This window comes from Pan paniscus, chromosome 5 (assembly GCF_029289425.2).
Source record: "Pan paniscus chromosome 5, NHGRI_mPanPan1-v2.0_pri, whole genome shotgun sequence".
NCBI lineage: Eukaryota > Metazoa > Chordata > Mammalia > Primates > Hominidae > Pan > Pan paniscus.
In genome coordinates this window covers 105,664,667-105,681,633 of record NC_073254.2, presented here as the reverse complement: position 1 = coordinate 105,681,633, position 16,967 = coordinate 105,664,667, and the positions used below count along the sequence as shown (strand labels likewise).

The 16,967-nt window shown below is 41.3% G+C and overlaps 1 protein-coding gene across 17 annotated transcripts in view; it reads left to right on the top strand.

The window, feature by feature from the left end:
• Positions 1-16,967, top strand: part of SNX14 (sorting nexin 14) — a 100,103-nt gene that overhangs the window by 12,632 nt on the left and 70,504 nt on the right. The window contains exon 1 of one of the 17 annotated variants that reach the window (XM_055113936.2): positions 20-37. The exons of 15 other annotated variants lie outside the window; for them this stretch is intronic. The gene's annotated coding sequence lies outside the window, so the exon portion shown is untranslated. Of the gene's footprint in view, positions 1-19; positions 38-2,238; positions 4,700-16,967 lie in introns of those variants that run through there. One more of the 17 variants, XM_008976455.6, reaches the window with a different exon arrangement.

Sequence of the window (16,967 nt, the reverse complement as noted above, 5' to 3'; positions counted from 1 at the left end):
CGCAGCGCGGAGCCTGGGCGGCGGCTTTTCTCCGAAGGTGCGGACGCCTGGCCCGTGCTGCTTAACCGTGCGGAGGCCGCGTAGCTAGGGGACTGGGGACCAGTGGGGAGAGCGAGCTCCGCAGAGGAGCGGCCTCGGGGAGCACGGCGGAGCGTCGAGGCCGGAAGCACAGGCCGGTGGGGTGGGGTTGATTGCCTCCTTTCCCGAGGCTTCGTCTCCTGAGCTACCTTTTTCTCATCCATTTCTCAAAACGAGTTCTTCATCTTCGTTGCTTTTCAAAAGTGAAATCCGTGTGTCGGCTCAAATTGAGACTGTACACAGGCAGTCAAGTCAGCTGACGGAGGAGTGTTCAAGGTCCAGTTCGTAGCAGCAATTTTAGGCAGAATCCGCACACCTCCAGCGCGTTCTTCCATCTCCCCACCTCCCACCCCCTCAGCTTGCAGCTGAAGCTTTTCCCGCAGTATTGTTGAATAAAACAGACGATCGTAAAGATTTATTGGACAGAAATCAGAAAGCAAAGTGGTACCCGTCCCAACATCCTTAGAATTTTTTATTTTTGAGACGGAGTCTCGCTCTGTCACCCAGGCTGGAGTGCAGTGGTGCGGTCTCGGCTCACCGCAAGCTCCTCCTCCCGGATTCACGCCATTCTCCTGCCTCAGCCTCCCGAGTAGCTGGGGCTACAGGCGCCCGCCACCACGCCACCACGCCACCACGCTAATTTTTTGTATTTTTTTTTTTTTTTTTAGTAGAGACGGGGTTTCACCGTGTTAGCCAGGATGGTCTCGATCTCCTGACCTCGTGAGCCGCCTGCCTCGGCCTCCCGAAGTGCTGGGATTACAGGCGTGAGCCACCGCACCCGGCCACATCCCTATAATATTCTTAAGAGGACTTGATGCCACCCTCCCCAAAAAAACCTGAAATATTCCGAAAGGTTAAAGTTGATAAATTCAATTGACGTTTTGAAATCAGAAGATTCTGCCCCCGAAATAAACTTGTTTTACTTCATTTTACTATTTCAAGAAATTGTTGCGATGAAATAGGTAGTAGAGGAGACTTTTCCATTAAAATTAACACCAGATTTGCTTTTGGTGGAAAGAAATCTGAGATAGTTCTCATTGACAGCATCCGCAAGCTGTTTTCTCTGATGTTTTGAACAGGCAACCATTCTTACTCTTTATCTTAAGGTAGTTGATTCCCAAGGATAGCAACAGGGAGGAATGCGCAAGGAATTTGGTAACTTCATTTTTCTCTGGCGTAACCATTATTTGTGACTATGTTGAAGTTAGATTTCTTCCCTAAAAGTGGCCTTGCTTTCTTGTTGATTCTTGGCTTAAATATTATTGAGCTTAAATAGTAGTTGATGTTTTACTGAGAAGTGTGCTTTGTGATGGTGAGATGTTTGAACTGTAGGAGTGTGGGAGAAGTGGGATCCTTAACAGAGGGAACACTAATTATTATTTGCTTTCTGTCATCTGGAAGGTATTCCAAGCTAGACTAACAGGTTTAGTATGAAAGAAATGTAAGCTTCATATGATTTTTATTTTTATTTTTATTTTTGAGACGGAGTCTCACTCTCTTGCCCAGGCTGGAGTGCAGTGATGCGGTCTCGGCTCACTGCAACAGCCACCTTCCAGGTTCAAGTGATTCTCATGCCTCAGCCTGCAGAATAGCTGGGACTACAGGTGGGTACCACCATGCCCGGCTACTTTTTTTACATTTTTAATAGAGACGGGGGTTTCACCATGTTGGCCAGGCTGGTCTCGAACTCCTGATCTCAAGTGATCCACCTACCTCAGCCTCCCAAAGTGCTGGGATTACAGGCGTGAGCCACTGCACGCAGCCCATATGATTAACTTTTGTCCATGGATTCTTACCTACCTCTTTTGGGAACTGGGTCAGTTTAGGTTTCTAAGGTAGGAGAGCCATCTAGTAGGAGCAGGTTAAACTAGATTTCTGAGGTCATCTACTTATGGTCATAACATTTAGTGTTATGTGTTATTAAAAAGTCATAGGATGCCATCTGATCTGTATACCATCTAACCTGTACCCTGTATTTCTTTTATGCAGAGAAGGTAGGAAATACAGGTAAATGTTACCTGAGTGGTTGGGTTTATGAGTGAAGCTGTTTTTGCATATGTTTTGGTGTTTTCCGTTTGTTACTGCTGTAGTCAGCAAAAGTGATTTTAAACACTAGAACTGTCTTGAATAAAACAATGATTATGTATCCCTTTTCCAGGAAAAATCTTTTGGAAGGTGCCAGATGGTGTATGTAGCATGCTTTTCAGTGTATATGTGTGATTAAAAAAAAAAGAACTTATGTGTGTATTCACGTACACACACACACACAGATGATAAGAGTATCTCTGAAATGTTGTTATACAAGAAAACATGGGCCCTTCTGAGATGGGGTATACTAGGTACATCTATTCTGAAATAAAAAATAATTTTATATGAAGTTGATCCTTGAACAGTGCAGAGATTAGGGCCACTGACCCCTATGAAGTCAGAAATCCGAGTGGAATACCATGGGATCCATACAAAGTACCACTAATGATACTGGGAGTACTCCCAAGAAGCAGAGAAAAGTAATGACATTACAGAAAAAGTGAAATGCTTGGTATGTACTATGGATTGAGGTTTGCAGCTGTGATTGCCTGCCATTTCAAGATAAATAAATTGAGTGTAAGGACCATTGTGAAAAAAGAAAAGGAAATTCATGAAGCTGTTGCTGCAGCTATGCCAGCAGGTGTGAAAACTTCGTACTTTTTGCAAAGTACCTTTTCATGTTTTATTGAAAATTTAGCTTTTATGTGGGGGCAGAATTGCTATGAGAAAGGCGTACATATAAACTAATGCTATTCAAAAACAAGTGAAGTCATTGTATAACAGCTTAAAGCAAAAGGAAGGAGAAGGATCTAAAACTGGGTAATTTAATGCCAGCAAAGGATAGTTTGATAATTTTAGGAAGAGATCTGGCTTAAAAAATGTCAAGAGAACCGGAGAAAAAGCCTCTGCTGACCAACAGGCAGCAGATGAGTTCCCAAACACCATTCAGAAAATCATTGAGGAGAAAGTATTAAATATATCTTCCTGAATGGGTGTTTTTTTGTAAAAGCAAGTTTATTAAGAAAGCAAAAGAATAAAAGAATGGCTACACCATAGGCAGAGCAGCCCTGAACAGGCTTTTAATGCTGATGAAAGTGACCTGTTTTGGAAAAAATGTCACAAAGGACATTTATTAGTAAGGAAGAGAAATGAGCACCAGGATTTAAGGCAGGAAGGTGTACGCAAATTCTTCTATTTTATGGATATGCAGTTGGGTTTCTTGTCTATGAAGTGTCTAACCCCCGAGCTTTGAAGGAAAAAGATAAGTACCAGCTGCTAGTCTTGTGGTTGTATGAGGAGGCCTGGACAACAAGAATCGTTCTTTCTGGATTAATTTCATTGATGCTTTGTCCCTGAAGTCAGAAAGTACCTTGCCAGCAGGGATTGCCTTTAAAAATTCTTTTGATACTGGACTATGCCCCTGGCCACCCAGAACCCCGTGAGTTCAACATCGAAGCTGTGGAAGTGGTCTACTTGTCCCCAGACATAATGTCTCTAATTCAGCCTCTAAATCCAGGGGTTCATAAAGAACTTTAAGGCATTACACATGGTACTCTATGGAAAGGATTGTCAATGCTGTGGAAGAGAACTCCAATAGAGAGAACATCATGAAAGTTTGGAAGGATTACACCATTGAAGATGCAGTCATTGTTATAGAAAAAGCCGTAAAAGCCATCAGACTTGAAACAATAAATTACTAGTGGAGAAACTATGCCCAGGTGTTGTGCGTGACCTCACAGGATTTACACCAGAGCCAATCAAGGAAATCATGAAAGAGATTGTGGATATGACAAAAAAGGTCTTTCAGCATCAGGATCTTACAGAAATTCAAGAGCCAGTAGACATCACACCAGAGGAATTAACATAATATAACTTGATAAAGATGAGTGCTTTGGAACCAGTGCTAGACAATGAGGAAGAAGACTTTGAAGAAACAGTGCCAGGGGCCAAATGCAGTGGCTCATGCCTGTAATGCCAGCATTTTGGGAGGCCAAGGTGGATGGCTCACTTGAGCCCAGGAGTTCAAGCCTGGGTAACACGGTGAAACCCTGTCTCTACAAAAAATACAAAAAATTTAGCTGGATGTGGAGGTACACGTCTGTAGTCCCAGCTACATTGGGGGCTGAAGTGGGGAAGATCAGCTGAGCCTGGGATGCAGTGAGCCATGATGGCACCACTGCACTCCAGCTGGGATGACAGAGTGAGACTCTATCTCAAAAAAAAAAAAAAAAGTGGTGCCAGAACACAAATTGACAGTAGACAATATGGCAGAAGGTTTTCAGTTATCAAGACTGCTTTTCACTTCTTTTATGACATGGACCCTTCTTTGATACTGGCACTGAATCTAAAGCAAATGGTAGAAGAAAGATCAGTACTATATAAAAATGTTTTTAGAGAAATGAAACGGCAAAAAGTCGGGCAGAAATCATGATGTACTTCCATAAAGTCGAGTGTGCCTGCCACTTCTGCATCCCCTTCTACCTCTTTCACCCCTGCAGTTCCTCAGACAGCAAGACCAACCCCTCCTCTTCACCTACCCAGTGTGAAGACAATGAAGATGAAGACCTTTGTGATAATCCACTTCCACTTAAGAGTAAATATATTTTCTCTTCCTTATGATATTCTTAATAGCATGTTGTTTTCTCTAGCTTACATCATTGTAAGAATACAGTATATAATACATATACAAAATAAGTACTAACCAACTATTACTGTATTGGTAAGGCTTTTGGTCAACAGTAAACTATTAGGAGTTAAGTTTTGGGGGAGTAAAAAGTTGTATGTGAATTGTTGACTGCGGGGAGACCAATGTATATTGTCTTTATCTGATTTAGGAACTAAAATTATATTAGCCTATTTATTTATTTATTTATTTATTTATTTATTTAGAGACGGAGTCTCGCTCTTTGCTCAGGCCAGACTGCAGTGGCGCTATCTTGGCTCACTGCAAGCTCCGCCTCCCAGGTTCATGCCATTCTCCTGCCTCAGCCTCCCAAGTAGCTGGGACTACAGGCGCCCGCCACCGCGCCCGGCTAATTTTTTTTTTGTATTTTTAGTAGAGACGGGGTTTCACCGTGTTAGTCAGGATGGTCTCGGTCTCCTGACCTCGTGATCTGCCCGCCTCGGCCTCCCAAAGTGCTGGGATTACAGGCGTGAGCCACCGAGCCTGGACTTATTTATTTTTTTGAGACAGTCTCAGTCCATCACCCAGGCTAGACAGTGGCATGATCTTGGCTCACTGCAACCTCCACCTCATGGGCTCAAGCAGTCCTCCCACTTCAGCCTCCCAGTAGCTGGGACTATATATAGGCTGAGCTAATTTTTTAAGTTTTTTTGTGTACAGACGAGGTTTCACTATATTGCCTAGGCTGGTCTCAAACTCCTGACCTCAGGAGATCCACTTGCCTCTGCCTCCTAAAGTGCTGGGATTACAGGTGTGAGCTGTCGTGCCTGACCTAGCCCTTTAAATGAGCAGTTTCCACACACACCCCGCCCCCCGCTCCTCCCCTGCTGAAGCAGTTTGTATAAGGTATGTATCTGTTTCATGAAAGTTTGGTAAAACCATTTGCGCCAGGGGCCTTTTATTGGCAACCAGGATTCTAATTACTATTTTAATTTCTTTAATGATAATTGCTCTATTCAGATTCTCTAATTTTTCACTTACTAGTTGTTAGCATTTTTATCTTTTAAAAAATTTATTTAAGGTGGGGTTTGGTGGCTCACGCCTGTAATTCTAGCACTTTGGGAGGCCAAGGTGGAAGGATCACTTGAGCCCAGAAGTTCGAGACCAGCCTGGGCAACATGGCGGAACCCCGTCTCTCCAAACAAGTAGTTGGTCATGGTGGTGTGTACCTGTAGTCCCAGCTACCCAGGAGGCTGAGGTGGGAGGATCACTTAATTGAGCCTAAGAGGTTGAGGCTGCAGTAAGCTCTGATCATGCTACTACATTCCAGCCTGGGATGACAGAGCGAGACTCTGTCTCAAAAAATTTTTTTTAAAGTTATTTTATATAGATTTTCCATGTATTAATATATAGTTGTTCATAGTCTTATTTTTTATTTCAGTATAGCTATGGTTACTTTTTTCATTCTGTGTTTTGTATATTTGTATCCTTGATCTGTTATGCTAGAGGTTTGTCTTTTTAATTAACTTTTGATATTGAAAATTTCCAAGCATACATAAGAGAGTGTAAAAAACTTGCAAGCACCCATTACTCAACTTTAACAACTATCCATATTTTGCCATATTTTTTTTTTTGCCTTATCTTTTTAAGAAATGTCTTATAGAGTGGGTGAGGTGTCCCATGCCTGTAATTCTTGCTCTCTGGGAGGTGGAGGTGGGAGGATCACTTGAGGCCAGGAGTTGGAGATGAACCTGGGCAACATAGAAAAACACTGTCTCTCTCTCTTTCTTTTTTTTGAGATGGAGTCTCACTTTGTCACCTAGGCTGGAGTGCAGTGGCGTGATCTTGGCTCATTGCAATCTCCACTTCCTCAGTTCAAGGAATTCTTGTGCCTCAGCCTCCCAGGTAGCTGGGATTACAGGCATCCACCATCATGCCTGGCTAATTTTTGTGTTTTTAGTGGAGACCCCCAACATGGGGTTTTGCCATGTTGGCCAGGCTGGTCTCAAACTCCTGACCTCAAGTGATCTGCCCACCTCGGCCTCCCAAAGTGCTGGAATTACGCACCTGGCCAGAAAGACCCTGTCTGTACCAAAAAAAGAAAAAAAAGTAGTGAGCCTATGGTCCTAGCTACTCGGGAGGCTGAGGTGGGAGGATTCCTGGAGCCAAGAGTTCAAGGCTACAGTGAAATATGATTGTGCCCCGACACTCCAGCCTGGGTGACAGAGCAAGACCATGTCTCTATAAAAGATAGAAATAAAAAAAAAATCACTTCCATACAAAACTATAATATTACAAAATTAACAATAATTGGTTAATATCATCTAATAACTACTCCATAATAAAAATTTTCCCTATTGAGTAAAAATATATAGTGCAGTTGTTCTAATTGGTATCTAAACAAGTTGTACTCCTATTTGGTTCCTACATCTCAAGCTTTTCTAAATGTCTTGTAATCTAGAATAAGGGTTGACACATTTTTTTCTGTAAAGTGTTAGGTAGTAAATATTTTAGGCTTTGTATACCATGCTAGGTCTCTGTTGCTTATTCTTCTTTCTAAAAAACCCTTTAAAAATGTAAAACCTTTCTTAGTATGAGGGGCATACAAAAACAGGTATACTTTTGTCCACAGGCCATCATTTGTCAACTGCTGATCTGGAAGATCCCTCCTCACCATTTTTTTCTCCTTGCCATTGACTTGTTGAGGAAACTGGATCATTTGTTCACATGCTGGATTTTGTTGTGGTTTCCTTGTAGTGTCTTGTATTTTAATCCTCACATTTGTATTTTTGGTAGTCACCGTGTTTGATCTATAGGCTCAATTAGATTTAGTTTTTTTTTTTTTTTTTTTTTTTCTGTTGCAGGGAGTGGTGCAAGAAGACTTTAGTGATGCCATGTACATTCCATTGCATCACATCAGTGGATATGTAAGATAGGATTGCTTCACTTTTAATGGGTTCAGTTAATGTCCACCGATACTGTGTCCAACAAACTTACTCTTTGGTTTTACCATTTATTTATTTCTTGAATCAGTTACTTAATTATGGGTTACAACATGGTTATTCTCGAATTCTCTCATTTCTTCTGTATTTTTAAGTTTGATTCTTTTTTGTAGAATTGCTTTACTCCATCCATTAGGTCTATTTAGTTATTCTGATAGTTCAAGTTGGAAAAGTAGGATAAATGCTTACTCTTTATCAATTTTTAGAGTAATAATTGGTACCCTACTAACCTCCATTAGTATCCAGTTAGAAGTTTGGTTGTTTTATTAATTTTTCCAAAGAACTAGCTTATATTTTGTTAATTTGTCATTGTTGTCTATTTTGTTGATTTCTGCTCTTGACTATTTCCTTCCTTTTCATGTGTTTGGATTTATTGTTTTTCCCAAGTTTCTGAATGCTTAGCTTATTGGTTTTCAGTGTTTTTGTTGTTGTTGTTGTTGTTGTTTTTTTTTAATTATACTTTAAGTTCTGGGATACATGTGCAGAACATGCGGGTTTGTTACATAGGTATACATGTGCCATGGTGGTTTGCTGCACCCTCAATCCATCGTCTACATTAGGTATTTCTCCTAATGCTATCCCTCCCCCAGTCCCCCACTCCCCAGCAGGCCCTGGTTTGTGATATTCCCCTCCCCTGTGTCTATGTGTTCTCATTGTTCAACTCCCACTTATGAGTAAGAACATGCAGTGTTTGGTTTTCTGTTCCTGTGTTAGTTTGCTGAAAATGATGGTTTCCAGCTTCATCCATGTTCCTGAAAAGGACATGAACTCATCCTTTTTTATGGCTGCCTAGTATTTCATGGTGTATATGTGCCAATTTTCTTTATCCAGTCTATCATTGATGGGCATTTCGGTTGGTTCCAAGTCTCTGCTATTGTGTATAGTGCTGCAATACACAAACGTGTGCATGTGTCTTTATAGCAGAATGATTTATAATTCTTTGGGTATATACCCAGTAATGGGATTGCTGGGTCAAATGGTATTTCTGGTTCTAGATCCTTAAGGAATCACCACACTATCTTCCACAATGGTTGAACTAATTTACACTCCCACCAACAGTGTAAAAGTGTTCCTGTTTCTCCACATCCTCTCCAGCACCTGTTTTTCCTGACTTTTTAATGATCACCATTCTAACTAGCATGAAATGGTATCTCATTGTGGTTTTGATTTGCATTTCTCTAATGACCCGTGATGATGAGCTTTTTTTCATATGTTTGTTGGCTGCATAAATGTCTTCTTTTGAGAAGGATCTGTTTGTATCCTTTGCCCACTTTTTGATGGGGTTGTTTGTTTTTTTCTTGTAAATTTGTTTAACTTCCTTGTAGATTCTGGATATTAGCCCTTTCTCAGATGGATAGATTGCAGAAATTTTCTCCCATGCTGTAGGTTGCGTGTTCACTCTGATGATAGTTTCTTTTGCTGTGCAGAAGCTCTTTAGTTTAACTAGATCCCATTTGTCAATTTTGGCTTTGTTGCCATTGCTTTTGGTGTTTTAGTCGTGAAGTCTTTGCCCATGCCTATGTCCTAAATGGTATTGCCTAGGTTTTATTCTAGGGTTTTTATGGTTTTGGGTCTTACGTTTAAGTGTTTAATCCATCTTTATTTGATTTTTGTATAAGGTGTAAGGAGCGGGTCCAGTTTCAGTTTTCTGCATATGGCTAGCCAGTTTTCCCAACACCATTTATTAAATAGGGAATCCTTTCTTCATTGCTTGTTTTTGTCAGGTTTGTCAAAGATCAGATGGTTGTAGATGTGTGGTGTTATTTCTGAGGCTTCTGTTCTGTTCCATTGGTCTATATATCTGTTTTGGTACCAGTACCTTGCTGTTTTGGTTACTGTAGCCTTGTAGTATAGTTTGAAGCCAGGCAGTTTGATGCCTCCAACTGTGTTCTTTTAGCTTAGGATTGTCTGGCTATATAGGCTCTTTTTTGTTTCCATATGAAATTTAAAGTATTTTTTTTTTCTAATTCTCTTAAGAAAGTCAATGGTAGCTTGATGGGGATAGGACTGAATCTATAAATTACTTTGGGCAGTATGGCCATTTTCATGATATTGATTCTTCCTATCCATGAGCATGGAATGTTTTTGCATTTGTTTGTGTCCTCTTGTATTTCCTTGAGCAGTGGTTTGTAGTTGTCTTTGAAGAGGTACTTCACATCCCTTGTAAATTGTTTTCCTAGGTATTTTATTCTCTTTGTAGCAATTGTGAATGGGAGTTCACTCATGATTTGACTGTTAGTCTGTTATTGGTGTATAGCAATGCTTGTGATTTTTGCCATTGATTTTGTATCCTGAGACTTTGCTGAAGTTGCTTATAAGCTTAAGTTGATTTTGGGCTGAGACGATGGGGTTTTCTAAATATACAATCATGTCATCTGCAAACAGAGACAATTTGACTTCCTTTCTTCCTATTTGAATACACTTTATTTCTTTCTTTTGCCTGATTGCCCTGGCCAGAACTTCCAATACTGTGTTGAATAGGAGTGGTGAGAGAGGGGATCCTTGTGTTGTGCCAGTTTTCAAAGGGAATGCTTTTTGCCCATTCAGTATGATAATGGCTGTGGGTTTGTCATAAATAACTCTTATTATTTTGAGATAGATTCCATGAATACCTAGTTTATTGAGAGTTTTTAGCATGAAGGGGTGTTGAATTTTATTGAAGGCCTTTTCTGCATCTATTGAGATAATCATGTGGTTTTTGTAATTGGTTCTGTTTATGTGATGGATTATGTTTATTGATTTGTGTATGTTGAACCAGCCTTGCATTCCAGGGATGAAGCCGACTTGATCATGGTGGATGTGCTGGATTCGGTTTGCCAGTATTTTTTTGAGGATTTTCGCATCGATGTTCATCAGGGATATTGGCCTGAAATTTTCTTTTTTTGTTGTGTCTCTGCCAGGTTTTGGTGTCAGGATGATGCTGGACTCATACAATGAGTTTGGGAGGAGTTCCTCTTTTTCTGTTGTTTGGAATAGTTTCAGAAGGAATGGTACCAGCTCCTCTTTGTACCTTTGGTAGAATTTGGCTGTGAATCCTTCTGGTCCTGGGCTTTTTTTGGTTGGTAGGCTATTAATTACTGCCTCAATTTCAGAACTTGTTATTGGCCTATTCAGGGATTCAACTTCTTCCTGGTTTAGTCTTGAGAGGGTGTCCAGGAATTTATCCATTTCTTCTAGATTTTCTAGTTTATTTCAGTAGATGTGTTTATAGTATTCTCTGATAGTAGTTTGTGTTTTTGTGAGATCAGTGATGATATCCCCTTTATCATTTTTTATTGTGTCTATTTGATTCTTCTCTCTCTTCTTTATTAGTCTGGCTAGTGGTCTATTTTGCTAATCTTTTCAAAAAAAAAAAATCGGCTCCCGGATCCATTGCTTTTTTGAAGGTTTTTTTTGTGTGTGTCTCTATCTCCTTCAGTTCTCGTTTTCAGTATTCTTTATGTCTGATGAATATAGGGTTTTTCCTTTTTCTTTCAGATTGAAGAACTACCTTTAACATTTCTTGTAGAGTAGGTCTGGTGTTCATGAAATCCCTCAGCTTTTGTTTGCCTGGGAAAGTCCTTATTTCTCCTTCATGTTTGAAGGGTATTTTTGCTGGATATACTACTCTAGGGTGTAAGTTTTTTTCCTTCAGCACTTTAAATATGTCATGCACTTTATATCCTATGTCTCTCCTGACCTGTAAGGTTTCCACTGAAAAATCTGGTGCCAGATGCATTGGAGCTCCATTGTATGTCATTTGTTTCTTTTTTCTTGGTGCTTTTAGGATCCTTTCTTGGTATCCTTGACCTTTGGGAGTTTAATTATTACATTTCTTCAGGTAGTCATCCTTAGGTTAAATCTGCTTGGTGTTCCTAATCTTCTTGTACTTGAACATTGATACCTTTCTCTAGGTTTGGGATGTTCTCTGTTATTATCCCTTTGAATAAACTTTCTACCCTGATCTGTCTCTCTGCCTCCTCTTTAAGGCCAGTAACTCTTAGATTTGCCCTTTCAAGGCTATTTTTTCAGTCTTTTAGTTGTGTTTTGTTATTTTGTTCTTTTGTCTTTTCTGTGTATTTTCAAATAGCCTGTCTTCAAGCTTAGTAATTCTTTCTATTACTTGATCACTTCTACTATTAAGAGACTCTAATGCATTCTTCTATATGTCAGTTGCATTTTTGAACTCCAGAATTTCTGCTTAATTCTTTTAATTATTTCAGTTTCTTTGTTAAATTTATATGATAGGATTCTTTATTCCTTCTCTGTGTTATCTTGAATTTCTTTGAGTTTCCTTAATACAGCTATTTTGAATTCTCCATCTGAGAGGTCACATATCTTTGTTTCTCCAGGATTGGTCCCTCATGCTTTATTTAGTTTGTTTGGTGGGCCATGTTTCCCTGCATGGTCTTGATGCTTGTGGATGTTTTTCAGTGTCTGGGTATTGAAGAGTTATTTATTGTAGTATTTGCATTCTGGGCTTGTTTGTTTCCTGTCCTTGGGAAGCCTTTCCTGGTATTCGAAGGGATTTGGGTATCATCTACGTTTTCGGTCAATGCAGCCATATTTGCATTAAGGGGTACTGCAAGCCTAGTAACGCTGTGGTTCTTGCAGACTTACAGAGGTACCTCCTTGGTGGTCTTGGAGAAAATCTGGAAGAATTCTCTGGATTACCAGGTAGAGTCTCCTGTTCTCTTCTCCCACTTTCCTCCAATCAAATGGAGTCTCTCTCTGTGCTGAGCTGCCTGGAGCTGGGGGAGGGGTGACACAAATAACCCTTTGGCCACCAGGAGTAGGAGTGTGCTGAGTCAGACCTGAAGCCAGCACAGGCGCTGGGTCTCATCCAAGGCCCACTGTAACCACTATCTGGCTACTGACTATGTTAGGGCTCTATAATCAGCAGGTGGTGAAGCCAGCCAGGTGTCCTTCCCTTCAGGGTGGCAAGTTCCCCTGGATATGGGGTGGTTCCAGAGATGCCATCCAGGAGCCAGGACCAGGAGTTGGAAACCTTAGAAATCTACCTGGTGTTTTATTCTACTGTGGCTGAGCTGGCACCTATAGCACAAGACAAAATCCTTACCACTCTTCCTTTTCCCCAGGCAAAAGAGCCTCTCTCCGTGTCAACTACCACCATAAGTCCATGGGAGTGCTGCTAGACTCTATCAATCTAACTACTACTGTCAATGTTTACTTAAGCCCAAGGCCTCCTTAGTCAGCTTGTGGTGAATGATGCCAGGCCTGCAACTCACCTTTCAGGGCAATGCACTCCCCTTTGGCCCAGGGTAGGTCTAGAAATGGCATCTAAGAGCCAAGGCCTGGAATTGGGGACCCCAAAAGCCCTCTTGGTCCTCTACCCCACTGGCCAAGCCGGTACCTGAGCTGTAAGACGACATCCCCTTTACCTTTTCTTCTGCTTTTTTGAAGCAGAAGAAGTCTCTCTTTGTAGCCGTCAGAGCAGTGAATGTGCTAGACACACCTGAGGCCGGCATACCTCAGTCTTACCCAAGACCTACTGTGTGAATACCTGGTTACTGCTGCTGTTTTATTCAGTCCAAAGTCTCTTTAGTCAGCAGACGATGAATCCTGCCTGGATGGGTCCTTCCTTTAAAGGCAGTGGGTTTCCTTCTGGCCCAGGGTGTGTCTAGAAATGTTGTCTGGGAGCTAGGGCCTGGAATAAGGGCCTCATTACTCTGCCCAGTTCCGTGTCTTCCTGTCCCTGAGATGGTATCCAAGTTGAAAGACAGAGTTATCTTTACTTTCCCCCTCCTCTCCTCAAGCAGAGGGAAAGGGTCTCTTTCGGACCTGCAAGCTGCACTGCCTGGGACTTGGAGAGGAGTTTCACAAGCCTTACCTTAGCTGCCTTGGTAAACAAAAGAACCATAAGGAGAGAGAGAGGCAGAACAAGATAGCCAAATAGAAGGCTCTCATCATCCTCCCCACAGGATGTCTCACTAGTTCACATGCCCTCCAAGTCCACTGGCTTTGAGCCCCAGCACAGTAGTAGGACTTGCCTAGGCATTACAGTCCTTGTGGCCTAGACTGCCTTTCAAGTTTACTTAAGACCTTTCAAGTTTATTTAAGAACTCAAAGCACTTTAACCTGTGGTGTCAAGGATTGCTGAAACTCAGGTTTGGACTACTGGGATGAGCGGTTGCCCTCTGGCCAGGACATGTGTAAATGACCCCTTTTTGGGCATCGGCTAAGTTCTTCCTGGTGTTGGCAGCACTGAGTTTCAGTGCAAATTCTCACAATCACTGTGTTGTCCCTCTCTCAAGCCGTGTGCTTTCCTTTGACATGTGGCCACTTCTGGGGGCTGCAGAAAGGGTATTGGCAATTTCAGAATTGCCTTTGCTACCCTCTTCCATGCCTCTTTCAGCAATATGAAGTTAAAATCATGTACTGTGATCAGTCACCTGGTTTTTGATTCTTATGAAGGTTTTTTTTGTTTAGATAGTTGTTAAATTTGGTGTTCCTGTGGGGAGGATGATGAGAGCCTTCTATTTGGCTATCTTGTTCTGCCTCTCTCTCTCCTTATGGTTCTTTTGTTTACTTTTTTTGCTTTTTGCTTGGCTGTCATTTCATTTATCTCTGTAGTGAACAGGTATTTTTCTTGCCCATGCCCGGCACCTGGCTCTTCTTTGGGGTTGGTCACTTGGGTGATGATGGCCAGGCCATCCTTGGGTATGTGGCATGCCAGCTGTTTACCTCTGAAATCTTTTTTTTTTTAGACGGAGTCCCATTCTGTCACCCAGGCTGGAGTATAGTGGCGTGATCTCGGCTCACTGCAACTTCTGCCTCCCGGGTTCAAATGATTCTTCTGCCTCAGCCTCCTGAGTAACGGGGATTACAGGCACACACCACCATGCCCGGCTAATTTTTTTGTACTTTTAGTAGAGACGTGGTTTCATCATGTTGGCCAGGCTGGTCTCGAACTCCTGAGCTCAGGTGATCCGCCCGCCTCAGCCTTCCAAAGTGCTAAGATTACAGGCGTGACCCACTGCGCCCGGCTACCTCTGAAATCTTAAGAATCAAATATGTCACTTACTCACCAGTGTCAACTTCTTTCATTTAGTCAGTCACACTGTCCCTGCTTCTTGACATTTCAGTCTCCTGACTCTGCTTTCTTTCTGTATGTTGTCCCTCTTCTGTTGTTAGTTTACTTTCTGATGCAGTTTAGAGCCAGTCTAGCTTAGACAGATAGCTTGGTCCATCAGTCATTTCATGCAGTCTATTTCTAGTATCTTTAACTCCATCCCTTCCATTCTACTCGCCTGTCAGAATCTAAATCTGGGATCAGTGATGCTGTTTGCTTTTTTTAGGTTCATATTCTGAAAACTGAATGCTGCTGGAAAAGATCCCACAACTGAAAGTTCATTGTCTTCAGCCTCAGTAATGTCCAGCAGTTCCCCAGGATACCCCCCTCTTCCCTTCTCTGTGGCAACTGTGTCAGAATTTCCCCAGTCTTCTAGAACCTCTGTTATTTACTCTCTGTCTTGCTACCTTTGTCATTTACTCTCAGGATCTCCTGTTTTATATAAAAGCCATTATATGGCTTTTAATTCTTGTTACCAAATCTACAAATGTAACTGCATATTCATCCTTCTATGCATCCTGTGTGGTGTTGGGAAAGAGACATTTCTCTCATTTATAACTGTTTCTTCCATTTAGATTCTGAATCCTAACAACTCCTACCTTCTGTAAGATAGTATTTACGCATTATTTCTTTTTTTGTACTTCTTTCCCTCTTGCCTCCTTTTCTCCTATATCACCATTTAAATGTGATCAGGTTTTTAATCAAAAACCTTAACTTACTCTCCCCATCCAGTTACTGTGTTAGCTCTCCTTTTATTTAGAAAGAGAATTATCTACATTTACCAATCCCACTTCCTCACCTCCATCTCACTCCTCAATCCGTTGTAGCCCTTTGCCATTCTAAAATTGTTTTTGCCTGGTTAATCAGTGCCTCTTTTATTGTGAAAACTAATGGACACCTCTCAATTTTTATTTTACAAACATTTGGTCATGTTGTCCACTTCATTTCTGTAGTTTTTTTTTTCTGTTTGTTTGTTTGTGTTTGACCTTGCCAGTTTTTATGACTCGACCCTTGGTTTTCTTTCCAACTCTTCTAATTACTTGATTCCTTTATAGATTTCTTTTCCTCTGCCTAGTTCTTAAATATCTTATGCTCATTTCTTTTTTAACTCTGTAGATTCTCCCTGGGTCATGTCATTTATTCCTATGGCTTCGGTGATATTTATGTTGATAATTTCTAAACCTTTATCCTTAGCCCATATTCTCTCCAGAGATTGAGACTACCCAATATTTAGGTGCTTGTGGAACATTTCTGTGTAGCGTGTTTTAAAATATCTGAAACTTAACATGCCCAAAGAGAACTGATTTTTTATTTTTCTCTTCTGCTTGCTTTTATGTATTTATTTATTTAGACGGAGTCTCGCTCTGTCACCCAGCCGGAGTGCAGTGGCGTGATCTCGGCTTACTGCAGCCTCCACCTCCCAGGTTCAAGCAATTCTCCTGCCTCACCTTCCCTAGTAGCTGGGATTACAGGCATGTGCCACCATGCCCAGCCAATTTTTATTTTTATTTTTAGTAGAGATGCGGTTTCACCATGTTGGCCGGGCTGGTCTCAAACTCCTGACCTCAAGTGATCTGCCTGCCTTGGCCTCCCAGAGTGTTAGGATTACAGTTATGAGCTACTGTACCTGGCTCCTTCTGCTCACATCTAATCAACTACTTAATCCTCTTGATTTTTCCTCCCAGTGTCTCACAAAATAATTCACTTTTTAAGATCTCTAAGTCTTTTCCCTAGTTTAGGCCATCACTGACTCTCATAGATTACTGCAACAGTTTTCTAACTAGACTGTGTGTTTCCAGTCTAGGCCATTCTCCATATTTCATCCAGAATGGTCTTCCTATTATTTAATCTAATGATATCCTTCTGAAAACTCTTGAAAATTCTTTAAAATCTTCTTAAATCTCTTAATTGTCTCATAGGTATTACTCAGGACTCTTGATGGTAGATAACAGAAACTCAGCTCACACTAGGTTTAACAAAGGGCAAGCCTTGGAAGGTTTTGTAAGTGCAGAAATAACTGGAGTGTAGCTGGGCCCCAGAAACACATGGAAGCAGGATTTGGAATACTGCCAATACTTTCTTCCCCTTCCTTTTTCTCCTCCTCTCTGAATTCTGGCATCATTCTCTTCTCACTCCGCTTTCCTTTAAGTGACAAAGCATATGG